A 20,000-nucleotide genomic window follows, 5' to 3' on the forward strand; every position below is an offset into this window, starting at 1 on the left:
CTTACTTTAAAAACTGAAGTAAATTTTGACAGGACAAGTAAATCAATATCTAATCAAATATCTAATCATTTTCTCTCTATTTACATTTATACAGCACTCTTAAATATACACTGTACATAAGAAAGAGTACCTAATGTCTATTCAAATTAGCTCGCAATTTGAATGTAACGACTAGATTTTGTTCCAGTAATCTCATCAGCCGCACCAGAGATCACCCGGGCAGGCCAAAGTCTCGTAAATAATACGTTACAATCTTCCGTGCATCAGTTTTCACACACGACTAACTTTCCCCGATACCACCGACGTCTCATTGTTACTTATTATTTATTGACTGGCTCCGTTTCATGGTTTATCGCTCCCCTTTGAAAGAAATGTAACTCTTAAACCGTTTATCTGCGTTCAAAAAGGCGATGCCGTTTTTCGCGCCAAGATAAGACTGGCTGACGTTTCCGCGTTCGCGAGGAGGCTTTTAAATCACGTCCCGCCTTTTCCCCCTTTTATCTCTCTCCCTTCGGCTGCTTCGTTGACCGCTTCCTCTCCGTATTTTACGGGTGGAGAGAGAGAGAGAGAGAGAGAGAGAGAGAGAGAGAGAGAGAGAGAGAGAGAGAGAGAGAGAGAGAGGATGGTTTAAAGAACACACATGATAGATATGACTTGCAACTCGGACAAGTTTCTAAAAACCATCGTGCACTTACAACCCTTAAATCATATTATACGATTTCCCGCTCAAAGAAAAATAACCAAACAATACAATAATCTGTTTAAAAACCCTTTAATGTTCCAAAACATATTAGGAAGCAAGTAAAACACGCGAAGTCACCAAAATAAAACTGCGGTGCCAATTCGTACTCTGTTGTCTTTGATCGAGATATTTAGGGACGGAGGTGGGGAGGCCGGCGATAAAAATATCCCCACGCTCTTAAGGGCCCAGGCGCAGATGTAGGCTACCAGATAGAATGTCTCAGCGGTGTAGGGTGGGAATAGCATCCTTACGAGAGAGAGAGAGAGAGAGAGAGACTTTGACGCCAACTCTTCCCCCATCCCTCCATTAGACATGAACTAGGGATTTTTCTCGTCAGGGGGAGAGGGAGTGATTTTTCCCCTGCAAGTTGAAGATGGGTGTTTTTTTCCCCTAAGCTGTGGGGAGAGAATTTTCCCTAGAAGTAAGTGAATAATGGTCGCTCTGATTTTATATATATATATATATATATATATATATATATATATATATATATATATATATATATATATATATATATATATATATATAAAAATTGACAATGAGAACTTTAAAAGCGTAGGCTTTATAGAAAAGTGTATGAGGTGAAATTTGTAATGACAACTGCTCATTGTAATTTTGATAAATATTTTTAATCTTCGTAAGGCATTTACCTTAAAAGTCAAAAAATGGTAGGAGACACTCCCATATTTATGCTACAAGCTCCTCTATCGTGGATAAGATCTAGAGCACACGCCTTCCGAAGATATCTTTTAATTAACGAAAAAATAAAATGCAAGACAGGTGTTGTTAAATAAACAATTAAGCATACAGAAATCAACAATGGAAATATATTCATCGATATATTTAGGAATGGATTTATTAGTAATTTTACATATATGTTTTTGAATGAGTATCTTGAATTTATCAGTAATGAAGATGGTATGATGAATAAGACTTATTATTTGCAGAGAATTTTTTCAACGTGATGATTTGCTAAGCATATTACCCAACCACTTCTAAAAAATACTCTGTACCGTGGAAATTCACGATTAGCCAGTCAATTTATAGTCGAAGCACCACAGATCATCCTAACTCGAAAACTAACCTACTTACTAAGGACGATTAGCCAATGAAAAAAAATTGGAGAACAAATATGCTTGTGATTTCCAAAAATATTTGTTTGAAAGTTCGATACTGATCTGCTATGATTAGCCAGTCTCTTTCAAATAACCAAAATATTCGCCAATCAACCGTAGGTTACCCAGCAGATCTTCAAGACATGGGATGAAGCAGCTACACGATTAACCAGCAGATTAGTCAATCGCGTCCCGAAACTGACGGCGTGGTGGGAGCTTAATCTATAGATTAACCAATCACACTGACGTTCGTTGTATACTTATGGATTATAAAATCTTCTCTTGGTAAAAAATTACATCAATATTGGCCACATGACCGGAAGATTGGCCAATCAGCTTCCGGTACATACGACGTACCGGAAAATTAGCCAATAGCGTTCCAGTATACATGACGTTACCTGAGGATTAAGCTTGTCCATTCCAGAATCCTAATCAAATGATTAGTTAATCGTTTTCCAAAATGTTTCAAGCTATTTCCTTATACTAAAGATTAGCCGATAATGTTTTCAGTTAAAATGATTCTCACAATCCAATAATTGGCTCAGTAAAAGAATCAATTCTTGCCACAATTAAAAACAAAAGCGAAAAAACGGAATCCCATCACTGTCGTGAAAATAACTACTGGTTTCACGGCAGTGTGGTCCGACTACGCATGAAGCATGCATGACTGGACCATAATTAACTTGTGTAGACGTACCAAAATCTCACATAAGCATATATATATATATATATATATATATATATATATATATATATATATATATATATATATATATATATACATATATATATGTGTATATATATATGCTGTGTATATACCAGGTCCCATATAAATAATATATAAATAAATGTAAACGTGTTTAGAACTAGTTAAGTCATGTTAGAACTAGCTAAGTTTACATATGTAGTATATAAACAAACAGTGTATGTATAATCTCTTTAATATTATGAGGTGAATAACATTGTACCTTGCACGTTCATAACAAAACTTAGCATAACAGGTAAAATAATACTTAATTTTCAATATCTGTAACCAGTAAAATTTAAATAACCAGGCCCAATCAAGCTGTTTATAGTTAGACCAAGAACAATGTCATCCAGGTACATTACACAAACCCTGTGTGTAACCAGAAAAAAAATTTGGGGGTAACAGGAACGAACCCATGTGTGCACAGCCAGGAGAAATTCAGAACAGATTCTGCTTGTTTATAACCAGAGCAAACTCTGCTTGTTTATATCCAATTCAAACCCTGCTTGTTTATAACCAGAACAAACTCTTGATTGTTTATAACCAAAACACGTTCTGCTTTTTATAACCAGAGCAAATTGCCTGTTTACATCCAAAACAAGTTATGCTTTTTATAACCAGAACAAATTCTGCTGGGTTTTAACCAGATTAAATTCTGCTTGTTTATAGCCAAACCAAACTTTGTTTGCTTATAACCAGAACAAAACTGCGTGTTTATAACCAAAGCGAATTCTGCTTGTTTATAACCAGACCACAAACTTTGCTTGCCTATAACCAGAACAAAACTGCTCGTTTATAACCAGGTCCAATTCTGCTTGTTTATATCCAGAACAAACTCTGCTTGTTTATAACAAAATAAACTGCTTGTTTATAACCAAAATAAACTGCTTGTTTATAACCAGAGTAAACTGCTTGTTTATAACCAAGATAAATTTAGCTTTTTATAACCAGCACAAACTCTGCTTGTTTATAACCACATCAAATTTAGCAAGCATCTAACCACAACCAATCCTACTTTTGTACAACCCGCAGAAACCAAGTTAGTTTACAACAAGCACGTATAGTGTTCATATAACCAGTACAAATCCAGTGACTTTGTAACCAGTACATACATAACCAGCATACCAGACACGCGTGAATAAACCAAGCAGGGCTATTTATAACCAGACCAAATACTCCGCTGTACAGGACCATCGATTCCACGGTTCGACATCGACCTTAAAACAGATTCCTCGGAATAAAAAGGTTAATGGAATCCGCTGACATTTTCGACTGACGAAATGAGAGAGAGAGAGAGAGAGAGAGAGAGAGAGGGAGAGAGAGAGAGAGAGAGAGAGAGAGAGAGAGAGAGAGAGAGAGAGAGAGAGATCTTAAGAGTGGTTTCAAGCTGGTTCCAGAGAGAGAGAGATTTCTTAAGAGTGGTTTCACGAAGAGAGAGAGAGAGAGAGAGAGAGAGAGAGAGAGAGAGAGAGAGAGAGAGAGAGAGAGAGAGAGAGAATCTTAGGAGCGGTTCCAACCCGGTGAGATTTTCAACTGACGAAATGAGAGAGAGAGAGAATCTTAGGAGCGGTTCCAACCCGGTGAGATTTTCAACTGACGAAATGAGAGAGAGAGAGAGAGAGAGAGAGAGAGAGAGAGAGAGAGAGAGATACCTGACGAGTAGTTTCAGCCTAGTGACATTTTCGACTGACTGACAAAGTTTCAACCTAGTGACATTTTCAACTGCCAAAATGTTAGAGAGAGAGAGAGAGAGAGAGAGAGAGAGAGAGAGAGAGAGAGAGAGAGAGAGATATCTTACGAGAGTTTCAACCTAGTAACATTTTCAACTGCCAAAATGTTAGAGAGAGAGAGAGAGAGAGAGAGAGAGAGAGTATATCTTACGAGTAGTTTCAACCTAGTGACATTTTCAACTGCCAAAATGTTAGAGAGAGAGAGAGAGAGAGAGAGAGAGAGAGAGAGAGAGAGAGAGAGAGAGAGAGAGAGAGAGAGATATCTTACGAGTAGTTCCAACCTAGTGACATTTTCAACTGCCAAAATGAGAGAGAGAGAGAGAGAGAGAGAGAGAGAGAGAGAGAGAGAGAGAGAGAGAGAGTATATCTTACGAGTGGTTTTAATTTGGTGAGGCTGAAGGTTACCTCGTCGAGGTAACCCTTGATTCTTAGTTACGATAAGATAGTGCACATATTGACGAGGTAACGATCGCTCTTGCCTGTTATTCTCTCTCTCTCTCTCTCTCTCTCTCTCTCTCTCTCTCTCTCTCTCTCTCTCTCTCTAGCTCATTTTTGAAAAAAAAACTATTATTTTTATATATTCTTGTAATGGTAATTTATGTTTGAAATCTTAAAGTTTCGTCTTGAAATCTCAAAACAATGAACATTTTTCATTCAAATTGAAGAATAGTAATTGATTTAATATTCAGAATTTTGTCATATTTCAAACAAATATTTATGTATGCGGCTGCCACCAACAACAATCGATCAGCACCCACGAACACACAGTAGAATGGGATCTGAGAGAGAGAGAGAGAGAGAGAGAGAGAGAGAGAGAGAGAGAGAGAGAGACGCGAGGACCGGATAATATCCCTTCAAATGTTAACCAGGTACTCCACGTTGAACTTTTATTTAATCAATCGTCTCTGGTCCAGCTCATGTCGAATAGGAGTCGATTTTGGGGGAGGGGGAACAGAGAGATAGAGGGGGAAAGAAAGAGGGGGAGGAACAAGGAGTGGAGGGGGAAATGGGTGGGGATGAGGAGAGAAGGAAGGGGAGGGGAAGGGAGAGGGCAGAGAATGGAGGGGAGGGGGGAAGGGAAGGGGAATAGAGGAAGAGAGATAGAAAGGGGAGGAACAGAGGGGAGGGGGAAAGGGGTAGGGAGTGGCAGAGAAGAAAAGGGGAGGGAGAGGGAGGGGAAGGGAAGGGGAGGGGGGGGGGGGGAGGGGGAGGGGGAGGGGGGGGGGAAGAGGAGGGGAGGAGGGGAAGGGGAAGAGAAGGAAGGGGGAGGGGGAGGAGAAGGCAGAGGGGAGGAGAAGGGAGGAGGAGAAAGAGGGAGAGGTGGAGGAGGAAGGTAAGGGCGAAGATGGAGGGGTGGCGGTTGTATCGGATGAATGGGAGGTATAAAGAATAATGGGCGATAATTTAATGTAAGAGGGAACATGAAGGAAATAAAAAAAGATAAAATTAAGTAATTGGAGATAAGTTAAAAATGCATAATGTGCGAGGAGGTCGTAAGGGATGAATAACAGTTAATGAATAATTCACTTAAAGAAAATGAATTAGGTGAGTGACAGACAGGGAATATTGTATAAAAAGGTAAATTAAAATCAATCGAAAGCTTAAAATTGCAGAGTAAATAAATGTATAAAAAAAATCTACGTGAAAAGATAAATTAATGTTGAATTGGAGGTGGCTGGAAAAAGTTGGCTTGGCAATGTGAATAAAAGGTTAAGAAATAACGGAAAATAACTTGAATATATATCCAGTAATATATATACATATATATAAATACATATTTATATATATATATATATATATATATATATATATATATATAGTATATATATATATATATATATATATATATATATATATATATATATATATATATATATATATATATATATATATATTACTATATTGTGTGACTAAGCTATGACTACACCATGGAAGCTAAAGTTAAGTATATCTTAATTTAACCAGACCACTGAGGAGCTGATTAACAGCTCTCCTAGAGAGGGCTGGCCCGAAGGATTAGACGTATTTTACGTGGCTAAGAACCAAATGGTTACCTAGCAACGGGACCTACAGCTTATTGTGGAAGCCGAACCACATTATAGGGAGAAATGAAATTCCATCAACAAAAATAAATTCCTCTAATTCTTCATTGGCCGGGCCTAGCAGAGTGCTAGCCGAGAACTCTACCGACTCGTCCAACGAAGAACTACTACATCGTGCACAGAGAGAGAGAGAGAGAGAGAGAGAGAGAGAGAGAGAGAGAGAGAGAGAGAGAGAGAGGTGCCGGCTTTGCTGTCGGTCCGAACTTTTTCTGTCCGCCCTCAGTTCTTAAAAACTACTGAGGCTAGAGGGCTGCAAATCGGTACGTTGATCATCCACCCTCCAGTCATCAAACATACCGAATTGCAGCCCTCTAGCCTAAGCAGTTTTTATTTTAACAAGGTTAAAGCTAGCCATAACCGTGCGTCTGGCAACGATATAGTACAGGCCACCAACGGGCCGTGGTTAAAGTTTCATGGGCCGCGGCTCATACAGCATTTAAACCGAGACCACCGAAAGGTAGATCTATTTTCGGCGGCCTAGATTATACGCCGTACAGAAAACTCGAATGCGCCGAAGAAACTCCGGCGCATTTATTACTTGTTTCTCTTGGCCGCAACCAGAAATAGAACAAAAATGGACCAGAATACCGAAGTTAAAAAAAAAAGGAAAAGAATAAAAGTAAGGAAATTTAAGACAACTTCGCCATTTGTATGAAAATACTCTAAATTATCCCGGTGGGGTTTCGGGATTATTGAAATGATATGCAAATTCATTTTGGATTCCGCCGAAATCGCTTTGACCTCTCTCTCCCCCTCTCTCTCTCTCTCTCTCTATCTCGGTGTCTTTTCTCTTTTATTCGTAATTTTTTCCCCTTCTCTCTTTCGTATTTGAAAGGTTAAACTCTCTCTCTCTCTCTCTTCTCTTTTATTCGTATTTTCCTTTCTCTTTTTCTCTTTCGTATTTGAAAGTTTAATCTCTCTCTCTCTCTCTCTGATATATATATATATATATATATATATATATATATATATATATATATATATATTATATATATTATATATATATATATATATATATATATATATATATATATATATATATTATATATATTATATATATATATAATATATATATATATATAATATACTGTATATAATATATATATATATATATATATATATATATATATATATATATATATATATATATATATATATATATATCTATATATATATATATATATATATATATATACATTTGTCATGCACTCTCTCTCTCTCTCTCTCTCTCTTTTCCGCACACGAGTCCGGATACATCTTAATTAGGAATAATTAAATAACCGTTTTTGGGCCAGTGTACTGGTCTTCCCTGGAGTTATGAGAAACTTTTGTAGCCGGATAATTTAACGTACCCAGATTACCAATTTGTGACCAGATAAGATTTTTGCACCGGGATAACCAATCTGCGTTAAAACCGTGTATTAACATACTTGATTTGAATTTGTTTGATTTAATACCAAAACTCAGCTAAGAACGACACACTTACATATACATATAAATGTATACATATATGTATATGTATATATACGTATATATACATATTTATGTATACGCATATGTATATATACATATACACACACATATATATTGATGCATATTTACATATATAATATATATAGATATGAGTGTGTGTGGAGAGAGAGAGAGAGAGAGAGAGAGAGAGAGAGAGAGAGAGAGAGAGAGAGAGAGAGAGAGAGAGGTGTGCTACCAATTAAAGTGACACCGCGCTTAAGGCATAGTGGAATATGAAACTCGTTTGAGAAGAAAATATAAAATCACAATAATTAAACTCAGTTTCAATATGAAAATAGTGAACTTTAAACAAAGTAAAATTATGAAAATTACACATTATTAACTACAGACAAAAAGTGCATTATTAGAAATAAAAATCAACAACATAAAACTCATTACACTATATTAACTACAGACAGAAACCTCCTTACTAAAAATAAAAATAGGTAAAAAATGCGCCGAAGTTTCTTCGGCGCAATCGAGTTTTCTGTACAGGGTATAATCAAGGCCACCGAAAATAGATCTATCTTTCGGTGGTCTCGGTATAATGCTGTATGAGCCGCGGCCCATGAAATCTTAACCACATCCCGGTGGTGGCCTGGCTTATATCGTTGCCAGACGCACGATCATGGCAAACTTCAACCTTAAATAAAATAAAAACTGCTGAGGCTAGAGGGCTGCAATTTGGTATGTTTGATGATTGGAAGGTGGATGATCAGCGTACCAATTTGCAGCCCTCTAGCCTCGGCAGTTTTTTAAGATCTGAGGGCGGACAGAAAAAGTGGGGACAGAAAAAAGTGCGGACGGACAGACAAAACCGGCACAATAGTTTTTTTTATAGAAAGATAAAAAATATACGACTCAGAAAGAAACGTCCACAAACTTCTAATGTCTATTACAATCTCGTGCGTCCTTCCTTGACACAAATAACGCCCAACAACAATTTGAAATAAAAAAAAATCTATGAAAATAACTGACAAATTTAACTGCCCCGTCATCTTAGGTCACGCCAAAATACAACCTCTCTCGTTAAAAGCTTATGGCAATGCGGTATTAATGTAAGTGTAACGACCGGTTATTTTCCTATAAATCGACAAGGCTCTCTCTCTCTCTCTCTCTCTCTCTCTCTCTCTCTCTCTCTCTCTCCGTGCGTCAATACAAGTATATAAATCTTATGCATTGGAGAGAGGAAACTTAACGTGGAAGAAAGTCCAAGGTATAAAAAAATTGGTTTGTAATATAACATTTAGGCCAAATACCAAGCGCTCGGACCTATGAGGTCATTCAGAGCTGAAATTAATGTTGAAACAATTGTTAGGAGAGGGAGGAAAGTAAGATGGAAGGAGTAGAATATGAACGGAGGTATAGTAAAATGAATGAAAGGGGTTGCAGCTAGGGACCGATGATACGCATCAGAGAACGTAAAGATATGTCTACAGTGCACCGCGTGAGGTGCATTGACGGCATTACCCGGAGGAGACATAGAGAATGACGCAGAATGTGTAGAGGGTTTGACGTGCTGCTGAGGAAACGCCTCTCTTATTTTTTTCCTCTCTCTCCCCACCTCAGGCGGCTATGACCCACAACAATCGACTGACCACCACGACGTACTTCACGGCGAAAAGGCAACGTGCCCAAAAGGCCCATTCCTTACCAGGGATCGAACCCGGGACCCCTCGCTAGTGAGACGAGAGTGCTACCTCGTACACCACAAGGACCCTCCCAAAAGAAAAAAATTGTCAAAAATGACAAAAAAAAATCTGTCTCGCACTTAAAAAAAAAAAAATCAAATCTATTTGGAGCCATTGAGAGAAGGCCCCGTTAGCAGGAGACGGAAACCTGCCAACGGCGTGGCGGTGATAACGGTGACAGCGGATATGATAAGGACTAACGGAGTCGGACTGCTTAAAAGCATTTGTTTACAACCCGTTCCCAAAGTGCGCCTCTGAGTCGCGATATACATTGCGCCTGTTTTATGTCGAGTTTCTTATTTCGCTCTGAGAGTGGTCCTTATCATTATCATTATTATCATTATTATTATTTTTCTACGTGATATGTGCGTGTAGTCTTCACTTTCCAAATCGTATAACTTTATTATTATTATTATTATTATTATTATTATTATTATTATTATTATTCTACTTGATATTTTTGTGTAGCCTTTACCTTCCGAATCATATAATCTTATTATTATTATTGTTATTATTATTATTATTATTATTTTGAGTCCTGCTTAGCTCTGAAAGTGGTATTCATTATTATTATTATTATATTATTATTATTATTATTATTATTATTATTACACGTGATATTATGTGTGGTCTTTACGTTCAAACATGCTTTACGCATGCGTGATTCTTGAGATTTTATCATGATTATTGCTAAATAATATATAGTAGTGAATTTTATATTAATGAAAAGTTTATAACCTTCCGGATAATATTAATATTATTATTATTATTATTATTATTATTATTATTATTATTATTATTATTATTATTATTATTATTATGTCAAAAAGACCTCATAGGTTATTGGGCCGGCTACGCTTTCGACTTGCAAGCACTGAATCCAAATTTCTGTAAACTAAGTATTTTCCAGCAAACTAATTGTAAAAAAATAAAATAAAACATTATCAATATGAAATAATATGTGTGTAATGTGATTCTGTGAGCACTTATTTAGATTCTCCAAATCACTTGTGATTGCTGACAAATAACTTATAGAACACTCTATGACACACACGCACATTTCTATATATATATATATATATATATATATATATATATATATATATATATATATATATATATATATATATATATATATATATATATATATATATATTAACTAATAGAAGACAATATGACACTCAACTTTACAATATATATATATAAAATATATACATATAAACATATATAAATAATATATCCATATATATATGTGTGTGTGCGCATATGCGCGGGCGCGCGCATAAAACGTAACGACACCCATGACATTCCACACTCATCAGCCATAATGTACCGTACGCTCTAGATCATCAAATTCATCTTCCACATTCGTCACGGCACACTGACAAGCAACATCAATAGACGACGCGGCAGACGTACTGAATGTCATCTTCGAGGGGGAGGAGCTGTGCCTTTGGTAATTAGTACTTTAAATAATACTTTCAATCATTTAGATCGTAACTGAAACTGCAATGAAAGGGTTAATAAATTGCTTATTCTTGTTACGGTAGCTTGAACCGTGTGGAGGACATTGAGATAAGAACTATAATATTTTGAACAAAAAATTGAGATATGAATTAAAATATTTGAAAAAAGATTTAGATAAGAACTAAAATATTTGAAAAACTAAGATATGAACTAAAATATTTGAAAAAACTGAGATATGAACTAAAATATTTGAAAAAATTTAGACAACTAAAATATTTGAAAAAAAAATTTAGATAAGAACTAAAATATTTGAAAAAATTGAAATAAGAACTAAAATATTTGAACAAAAATTCAGATAAGAGCTAAAATATTTGAACAAAAATTGAGATACGAACTAAAATATTTGGAAAAAATTGAGATAAGAACTAAAATATTTGAAAAAAAAAATTTATATAACTAAAATATTTTTATAAATTGAGATAAAACCTATTATATTTAAAAAATTATAAGAACCAAAATATTTGAAAAAATCAATTTATAACTCCTCATTAGCACCTGTTTTCTATTATTGTCTGTGAATATCTGAACGTAAAATTATGAAACGTCTAAATATATCCTAATCATTTTTTCTATATTTATTCGCTCATTGAAGAAGCTGCTCATTCGCACTTGTTTTTCATTAAATTTCACTCATTTTCCCATATGCCTATCTAGAGCTGATCTTAAAGTTATGCAGCATCTCAATAAATAGTAATAATTTGTCCATATTTCTTCGCTCGTCAAATATATAAAGCTGAAGAAATCTGCTATAATTTAACGTCATTCCAATTTATTATTCAGAGAATTTCGCTCACATCCCAAATATCTCCGCCATTTCAGCTCTGAAATTAAGAAACAATACGATAAAATCCGAACACACTACACAAGTCTTCGCTCGCGAAAAAAAAAATTATAAACACACCTAATTCCAATCCGTTTCTCCCAAGACTTCGACCACTTTCCAAATAACTTCGCCATTTCAGCTCTGAAATCAAGAAACAACACGATAAGATCTGAACACTCCACAAGTCTTCGCTCGCGCGAAAAACGTTAACAAAAACGATTAAAAACACGACTAATTCCAATCCGTTTTTCACAAGACTTCGCTCACTTTCCCAGACGGCTTCGACGCTTCAGCCGAGAAATTATGAAGCAAATCGCCGCTGCCCATTTGCCGGAACTTGACCTCTGAACTTTGGTGACATTCCCGCACAGCGGAGGGAGAGCGAGGAAAGCCATTTGTCACGGACTCAGTGCCACCAAGTAGGAGGTGAGGTGTCGCGGAGAGCATTTCTGGGAAAAATAAATATTGCCCTAAAATGGAAGATTGCTGTGTCTGCAAAAATGCAAAACTGAGCAAAATGGTAGATACTCCCTTGCCTCGCCACTGATTTTGTAGATACTGCAAATGGGACCCCTGAATACTCGTAGAAAAATGGCAGATACTCCCTTGCCTTACTACTGATTTTGCGGGTACTGGAAATGGAACCCCTTAAATACTCGTGGAAAATGGTAGATATTCCCTTGACTCACTACTGATCTTGCAGACGCTGCAAATGGGACCCCCTAAATACTCGTGGAAGGCACTGAAGAATCATTCTGAAACTGCAGTAACTTGTGTATTAGTGGTTCACGAGCCCAGTAGGTGGCATATCTCAATTTCAAAAATTTTGCAGATATTGCAGTTTTCCATTTTAGGGCAGAAAGTAGAGTGCTGATTTGCGAATGCATGCATACACACAATATCGAAACGGATTTTGAGTGTGTAGGCATGCAATCAAAATAAACCAAACCCTTTTGTGCATGTATACTTACATACATATTCTGTACATGGATACATAGGCAGAGCTGAATCACATGTATAAGTCCATTTGAGTATGACTATAGGCCTGTTTGTGTTAAGACAATGTTTACCGAGATAAATCACGTGACATTAGCATAAGCCTAACCCCACCAATGCACACATCTGTATATACATAAATATACACAAAAATCTATGTATTTCTGCTTGCTTGCATACATTCATTCGCAGAACTGAATCAAACGTTTTGACCGTGTGTGCATAGTATTCACGAGGACCCACATCTTTATATACATAGCATAATATGTATAGACACGTCACAAATGCACATAACTACGTCAAGTTTATACAAATGGGATATAATAATGTGTATTGTCAGGATAAGCCCCATTCTTTTCTTTGTATATATTTGGTTTTGGGAATTGGCAGTTGTTTCAAAACATCCTGTTTCAAATAGCCTTGTTGTCCAATATTTAATTGTTGGTTAAGTAAACAAAGAGTTCACTTTGAGCTCTCTCTGCATATTTTTGTCATTCCATCCTCACATATCCAACCCTCAAACCTTGTTGTTGTTGTTGGTTATTTCTTGTTACAAGGGACACAGTTCAGATAGTGGATTCAGCAACCAAGATCCATGCACAGAGCCAGCCAGTGTTCCATGTATGCAGTAACAGAAACCGCAGTCCTCAAGCTTATCTGATAACCTTTATATTAACTAGCTACTAAGTTTATGCTTTAATAATTCATCAGGTGCCAAATTTCCCTATATTGTCAATAATATCAACTTATTAAATATTTATATATTTTATATAAACATATTGTATATTTCACCTAATATCTTTAATGCAGTGTAATTATGGAACTTCTACATGAACCAGTGGCAAAAATATAATTAAAATAATTATCTAATATTGCATAAACATCTTTGAGCCACACCTCAATGAGAGGAATTCCTTGACATGTATATATATACAGTTGTGTGTATACACCATAAACATACAACTAAATCCCATATACATGTGTAGGTGCATATATTTACAAACGTCCACTACACATACACACAATCAATCACACATTCACAGTACACTGAAGTATTTTGCGTATACATATGCATACTATAATTAACAATCTAACTTTCGTAAAAATGTGTACACACAAAATAAAGCACTGCTTTTTATGCATCCATTAACACAGAGAATTTGCTTCTAATAAAGCGTTAAATAAGCTTTTAAAAAACTGAGAATATATTCTCTAAATAAATCACTTGTATAAACTTCCACTTCGGAGTCATGGATGAGCGTCCCGTGCAGAAAACTTCCACAGGAGCACCAGCAGCTCCACGCTGGGATACATGAGGCTCACCAGCAGTGCCTGGAAGCCCCCAACACACACTGGCGCCACTCACCTATTTTCTCGCATGCATTCTCGAGCTTTTCCTGGATAATAGGGTCTAACCTTTCCTATCTCTCTTCAGACACACATATATATATAAAATATATACATACATACATACATATATACATATATATTATAAACCAAGAGCTTTTGAACCATAATGTAAACAGCAATAGACCAAAAAGTTAATAAAAATTAGTAAAAACTCACAAGAACTCATTATGGGTGAACTGTCTTTACAAATACGCACGATTTATTATTATTATTATTATTATTATTATTATTATTATTATTATTATTATTATTATTATTATTATTATTATTATCCATTTATTCTGATATAAACACTGAGCAGAAATACATGACCCAGAATAGCGATATTATTATTAATATTATTATTATTATTATTCATTCCGATAAAAACACTGAGCAGGAATACTGAACCCAAAACAGCATTAAGTAGACGCAGATATATAAACAAATACATACAGTAGCACAAACAAGCACAAACACGAACAAGTACATACAAACGAAACGTTTTGTGATCTCTGATCGAGATTCGGGGTATTTTCCTATTCAAATTATTCGTTAGCCCAAATTATTTGCTATATCTTACGACCACGCAACGTCCGCATTCTTGCTGTTACAGACAACCAAGTCTTCGCTGAACAAAAGTACAAACTTTAAGCCATCATAAGATCATTCCCAGGGTGTGTCTCCAGTGCCTTATGGGAGACTACTGGTCACGGGCTAAGGGGCCTCCCTTAGAGGATTAGGCAGGCTAAGGGACCTTCCCCTTGGAGGATTAAGCAGGCTAAGGGACCTTCCCTTGGAGGATTAGGCAGGCTAAGGGACCTCCCCTTGGAGGATTAGGCAGGCTAAGGGACCTCCCCTTGGAGGATTAGGCAGGCTATGGGACCTCCCCTTGGAGGATTAGGCAGGCTAAGGGATCTCCCCTTGGAGGATTAGGCAGGCTAAAGGACCTCCCCTTGGAGGATTAGGCAGGCTATGGGACCTCCCCTTGGAGGATTAGGCAGGCTAAGGGACCTTCCTTGGAGGATTAGGCAGGCTAAGGGACCTTCCCTGGAGGATTAGGCAGGCTAAGGGACCTTCCCCTTGGAGGATTAGGCAGGCTAAGGGACCTTCCCTTGGAGGATTAGGCAGGCTAAGGGACCTTCCTTGGAGGATTAGGCAGGCTAAGGGACCTTCCCTTGGAGGATTAGGCAGGCTAAGGGACCTTCCTTGGAGGGATTAGGCAGGCTAAGGGACCTTCCCCTTGGAGGATTAGGCAGGCTAAGGGACCTTCCCTTGAGGATTAGGCAGGCTAAGGGACCTTCCCTTGGAGGATTAGGCAGGCTAAGGGACCTTCCCCTTGGAGGATTAGGCAGGCTAAGGGACCTCCCCTTGGAGAATTAGGCAGGCTAAAGGACCTCCCCTTGGAGGATTAGGCAGGCTATGGGACCTCCCCTTGGAGGATTAGGCAGGCTAAGGATTAGGCAGGCTAAAGGACCTCCCTTGGAGGATTAGGCAGGCTATGGGACCTCCCTTGGAGGATTAGGCAGGCTAAGGGACCTTCCCTTGGAGGATTAGGCAGGCTAAGGGACCTTCCCTTGGAGGATTAGGCAGGCTAAGGGACCTTCCTTGGAGGATTAGGCAGGCTAAGGGACCTTCCCCTTGGAGGATTAGGCAGGCTAAGGGACCTTCCCTGGAGGATTAGGCAGGCTAAGGGACCTTCCCTTGGAGGATTAGGCAGGCTAAGGGACCTTCCCTTGGAGGATTAGGCAGGCTAAGGGACCTTCCCCTTGGAGGATTAGGCAGGCTAAGGGACCTTCCCCTTGGAGGATTAGGCAGGCTAAGGGACCTTCCCCTTGGAGGATTAGGCAGGCTATTGGAGAATTAGGCAGGCTAAAGGACCTCCCCTTGGAGGATTAGGCAGGCTATGGGACCTCCCCTTGGAGGATTAGGCAGGCTAAGGGACCTTCCCCTTGGAGGATTAGGCAGGCTAAGGGACCTCCACTTCGAGGATTAGGCAGGCTAAGGGACCTTCCCTTTGGAGGATTAGGCAGGCTAAGGGACCTTCCCTTAGAGGATTAGGCAGGCTAAGGGACCTAGGATTAGGCAGGCTAAGGGACCTCCTTGGAGGATTAGGCAGGCTAAGGGACCTTCCCCTTGGAGGATTAGGCAGGCTAAGGGACCTTCCCCTTGGAGGATTAGGCAGGCTATGGGACCTCCCCTTGGAGGATTAGGCAGGCTAAGGGATCTCCGCTTAGAGGATTAGGCAGACTAAAGGTCCTCCTCTTGGAGGATTAGGCAAAGTTGTGCATGCACTACATTAGAGAACAGGATTACAAATCTGTCCTGGTAGAAGCTACGGTGAGACTCTTCTTGCATGAAAATTTACAGAAAGCGTCTACACCACCCTTACTTAAACACAAACATACAGAAAACGTTGAAACCAAAGTTTATGCACAAATAGACACTACTGGAATTTCATCAAAATTTCATGAATAATCTTTGACCGATGACCAACTTTTCCCAAAAATTTATCAATGTTTACCACCCTCACTGAAGCACGAACTCACAGAAAGTATTCGTCAAAATTTCAAAGAATAATCTTTGACCAATGGTCAGCTTTTCTTACAGATTTCGTCCAGGTTCATGGAAGGTTTTGAAGTTAAATCTTTCAAAAAAATAAAACCGAAAAATCCTAAAAATTATCCTTCTGGATAATTAGTTATCCTAGGCCACCAACATACGCCTGGGGAGTAAACATACACACAAACAAACAAACGAAAGATACAAACCAAACTTTAAAATCTTGAACTTGGATGCAAAACGGAATTTTCGTAAAAATGTCAAGAAATCCACACAGGGATTTTTCAAGTACTCCAGATGACAAACAAAAGACAGAGACCCTTGACAAACAACATCAGAACTAAACCAGACTCAAGGTTTGACGTTTACCTCAAAATCGACTTTTATTTTTTTTTATTTGATGAAAATCACACACACACACAAAGAATAAGATCACAACCAAAGTCCAAATTTCGATTAAAAAACTATAAAAGTGTCTAAGTTTTATCAATTAGACACAATAAAAAAGTAGAAAAAATTAAGGTAAATAACTCAATATATAAATGAAAATAAACAAATAAATTATTTAAGTATTACCAATTAGACAAAAAATAAAAAAATTATAAAGTAAGGTAAATAACTCAATATATAAATAAAAATAAATAAATTGTTTAAATTTTGCTAAATAGAGAAAAAACGAATAAGCATCAAAAAGTACGGTAAACAAATAGATAAATACATACAAATAAATAGATAAATTCAAGGGCCATAGGTGCATGAACTTTGGCAGGTGGCAACGCTGTATTCTTACGTAGGAATATAATCACAACTATGGCTGTCAAATAACTGTCAATAATAATAATAATAATAATAACAATAATAATAATAATAATAATATATTCTCTCTGTCCATTATGCAACTTAATGTTAAAACGAGCATGACAAGAGAGAGAGAGAGAGAGAGAGAGAGAGAGAGAGAGAGAGAGAGAGAGAGAGAGAGAGAGAGAGAGAGAGAGAGAGAGGGGGGGGAGGGAGTTGTTATATGATGCATATTTTTATCCCACTTGGTATTAACCTTGTCGAGGCCCTCCAGTTTCTAATCATATGCTAATATACATTTTGACAGAGTACTAATGACTTGCGTCTGGTACTTCTCTCTCTCTCTCTATATATATATATATATATATATATATATATATATATATATATATATATATATATATATATATATATATATATATATATATATATATATTATATATACAGTATATATATAAGTATAATTTATATATATTTATATATATATATATATATATATATATTTTACACGACAGTCGACTGACAACCAGGTACGCCACTCACTGCTTATATCAACGTGCCCATACCCTCCCTTCCTCGCCCAGCTGGGCCACAGAATTACGCAAAAACTTTGAGACAACTTCAAAAACTCACCAGCTTCAGACTGTCAACGGTTACAACCGTTCTCTGGAGAAAGAACATGACACTTTGCAAGCGCTCCCCTTCTACAGGAAGTTAGGACGGAGCACATAAAACAATAAATAAACCTTAATCCACTCCACAAAACGATAAAACGATAAACCACTTAAAAAAAAAAAAACCACTTGACTTAAACCACCTCGTCCCGACTTGTATTCTGAACGAAACCACACTGAACCCTTAGCACCCTGGGGGCCCCTTAAGAAGCGTGACACGCCGTGACACCGGAGTAGTTGTGGGCCACTCAGTGGGCATTAAACCCCTAATACACCCTTTCGAAAGAGAGAGAGGGAGAGAGGGAGAGAGGGAAAACCAGGTGGAGGGAGTACAGATGCAGGAAGGGGGAGAGAGGAGAGAGAGTGAGGATATAAAGGTACGTATGTTTAGGAGCCAAGAAACGGACGACATAAAAAGCTTGGACGAAAAATAAAAAAAAAAACTTTGCGATGCCATTATAAAAAAAAATTGAAGTTACTTGCTACTGACTAACGTGAAGTCTGTTTCGAATTCAACCACTTTTCTAAATATTTACTTTCATGTTCGAAAGATAAATTGATAAAGAATAAATAAAAGTTTAGAGTTACGTAAAAAATAAAAATATAAAGGTTAGGCATCGTCCCGTCTGTAGTGTCGAGCCAAAAGTACCTCAGTTGAATGAGAGTTTTTATGCTGAAGACTCTCTCTCTCTCTCTCTCTCTCTCTCTCTCTCTCTCTCTCTCTCTCACATGTTAGCTGTATCTTGCCAAATTAACTGGCTATCATAGGTGGCCAAGGTGTTGCTCTTAACGAACACGTATTATAGCAAATCTTGAGCACAGCTTGTCGGGACCTATTTTCAAAAATGGTTCAAAGGGAAAAGCTTACGAAACTATTCTGGGGTAGTTTGATGGCGTGACTATTTCTATGGATAGTTTGATTAAACAACGTTTTCCAAAAATAGTATTACTAGTGAAAACGGTTTCCCAAGATCAGTCTTGGGAAACCTATTTTCAAAAATAGTTCAAAGTGAAAATCTTACGACACTATTCTGGGATAGTTTCATGGAAAGACCGTTGACGTGACTATGTCTATGGATAGTTATATATAACGTTATTTTCAAAAAAATAGTGTCATTAATGAAAACTATTTCCCAAGATCAGTTTCAGTCAAAACTATTTTCAAGGATAGACAAATTACAACTACTATTAAAGGTAGTTTTCTTCACAAAGCTTCTCAGTAGTCGCAACTATCATTCATGACAAGAAGAGTCTCATTAAATACTATTTCCAGGGATAGTCAAATCGAAAACTATTTATGCATTTTCAAGAAAAGCCTACTCCAAAACTATTTTCTGGAAAATTTCCATCGAAACTATCTTCTAAATTAGCCTTGAAAACCATTCCTCAAGAACACTCATCGTCATAACTATTTTGAGGAGCACATTTAAGAAAGCTATCTTCAGAAATAGTCTCATAAAAATACTACTTAGCCGCATAAGCTCATCAAAAACTATTTACTTGAATGGCCCAGTTAGATACTATTTTCAGGAAAATTCCTGGAGATTACTATTCTCACGAGTGGTCTTAAGGAAGTCTATTTCCATGAATA

At 37.2% G+C, this 20,000-nt stretch overlaps 1 protein-coding gene across 4 annotated transcripts in view; it reads right to left on the reverse strand.

The window, feature by feature from the left end:
• Hk (Hyperkinetic) overlaps positions 1 to 20,000 on the reverse strand; it is a 489,203-nt gene that overhangs the window by 374,237 nt on the left and 94,966 nt on the right. The window contains exon 1 of one of the 4 annotated variants that reach the window (XR_010850481.1): positions 18,369 to 18,659. The exons of 1 other annotated variant lie outside the window; for it this stretch is intronic. The gene's annotated coding sequence lies outside the window, so the exon portion shown is untranslated. Of the gene's footprint in view, positions 1 to 18,368; positions 18,660 to 20,000 lie in introns of those variants that run through there. 2 more of the 4 variants (XR_010850477.1, XM_067088608.1) reach the window with 2 other exon arrangements.

This window comes from Macrobrachium rosenbergii, chromosome 45 (assembly GCF_040412425.1).
Source record: "Macrobrachium rosenbergii isolate ZJJX-2024 chromosome 45, ASM4041242v1, whole genome shotgun sequence".
Taxonomy (NCBI): Eukaryota; Metazoa; Arthropoda; class Malacostraca; order Decapoda; family Palaemonidae; genus Macrobrachium; species Macrobrachium rosenbergii.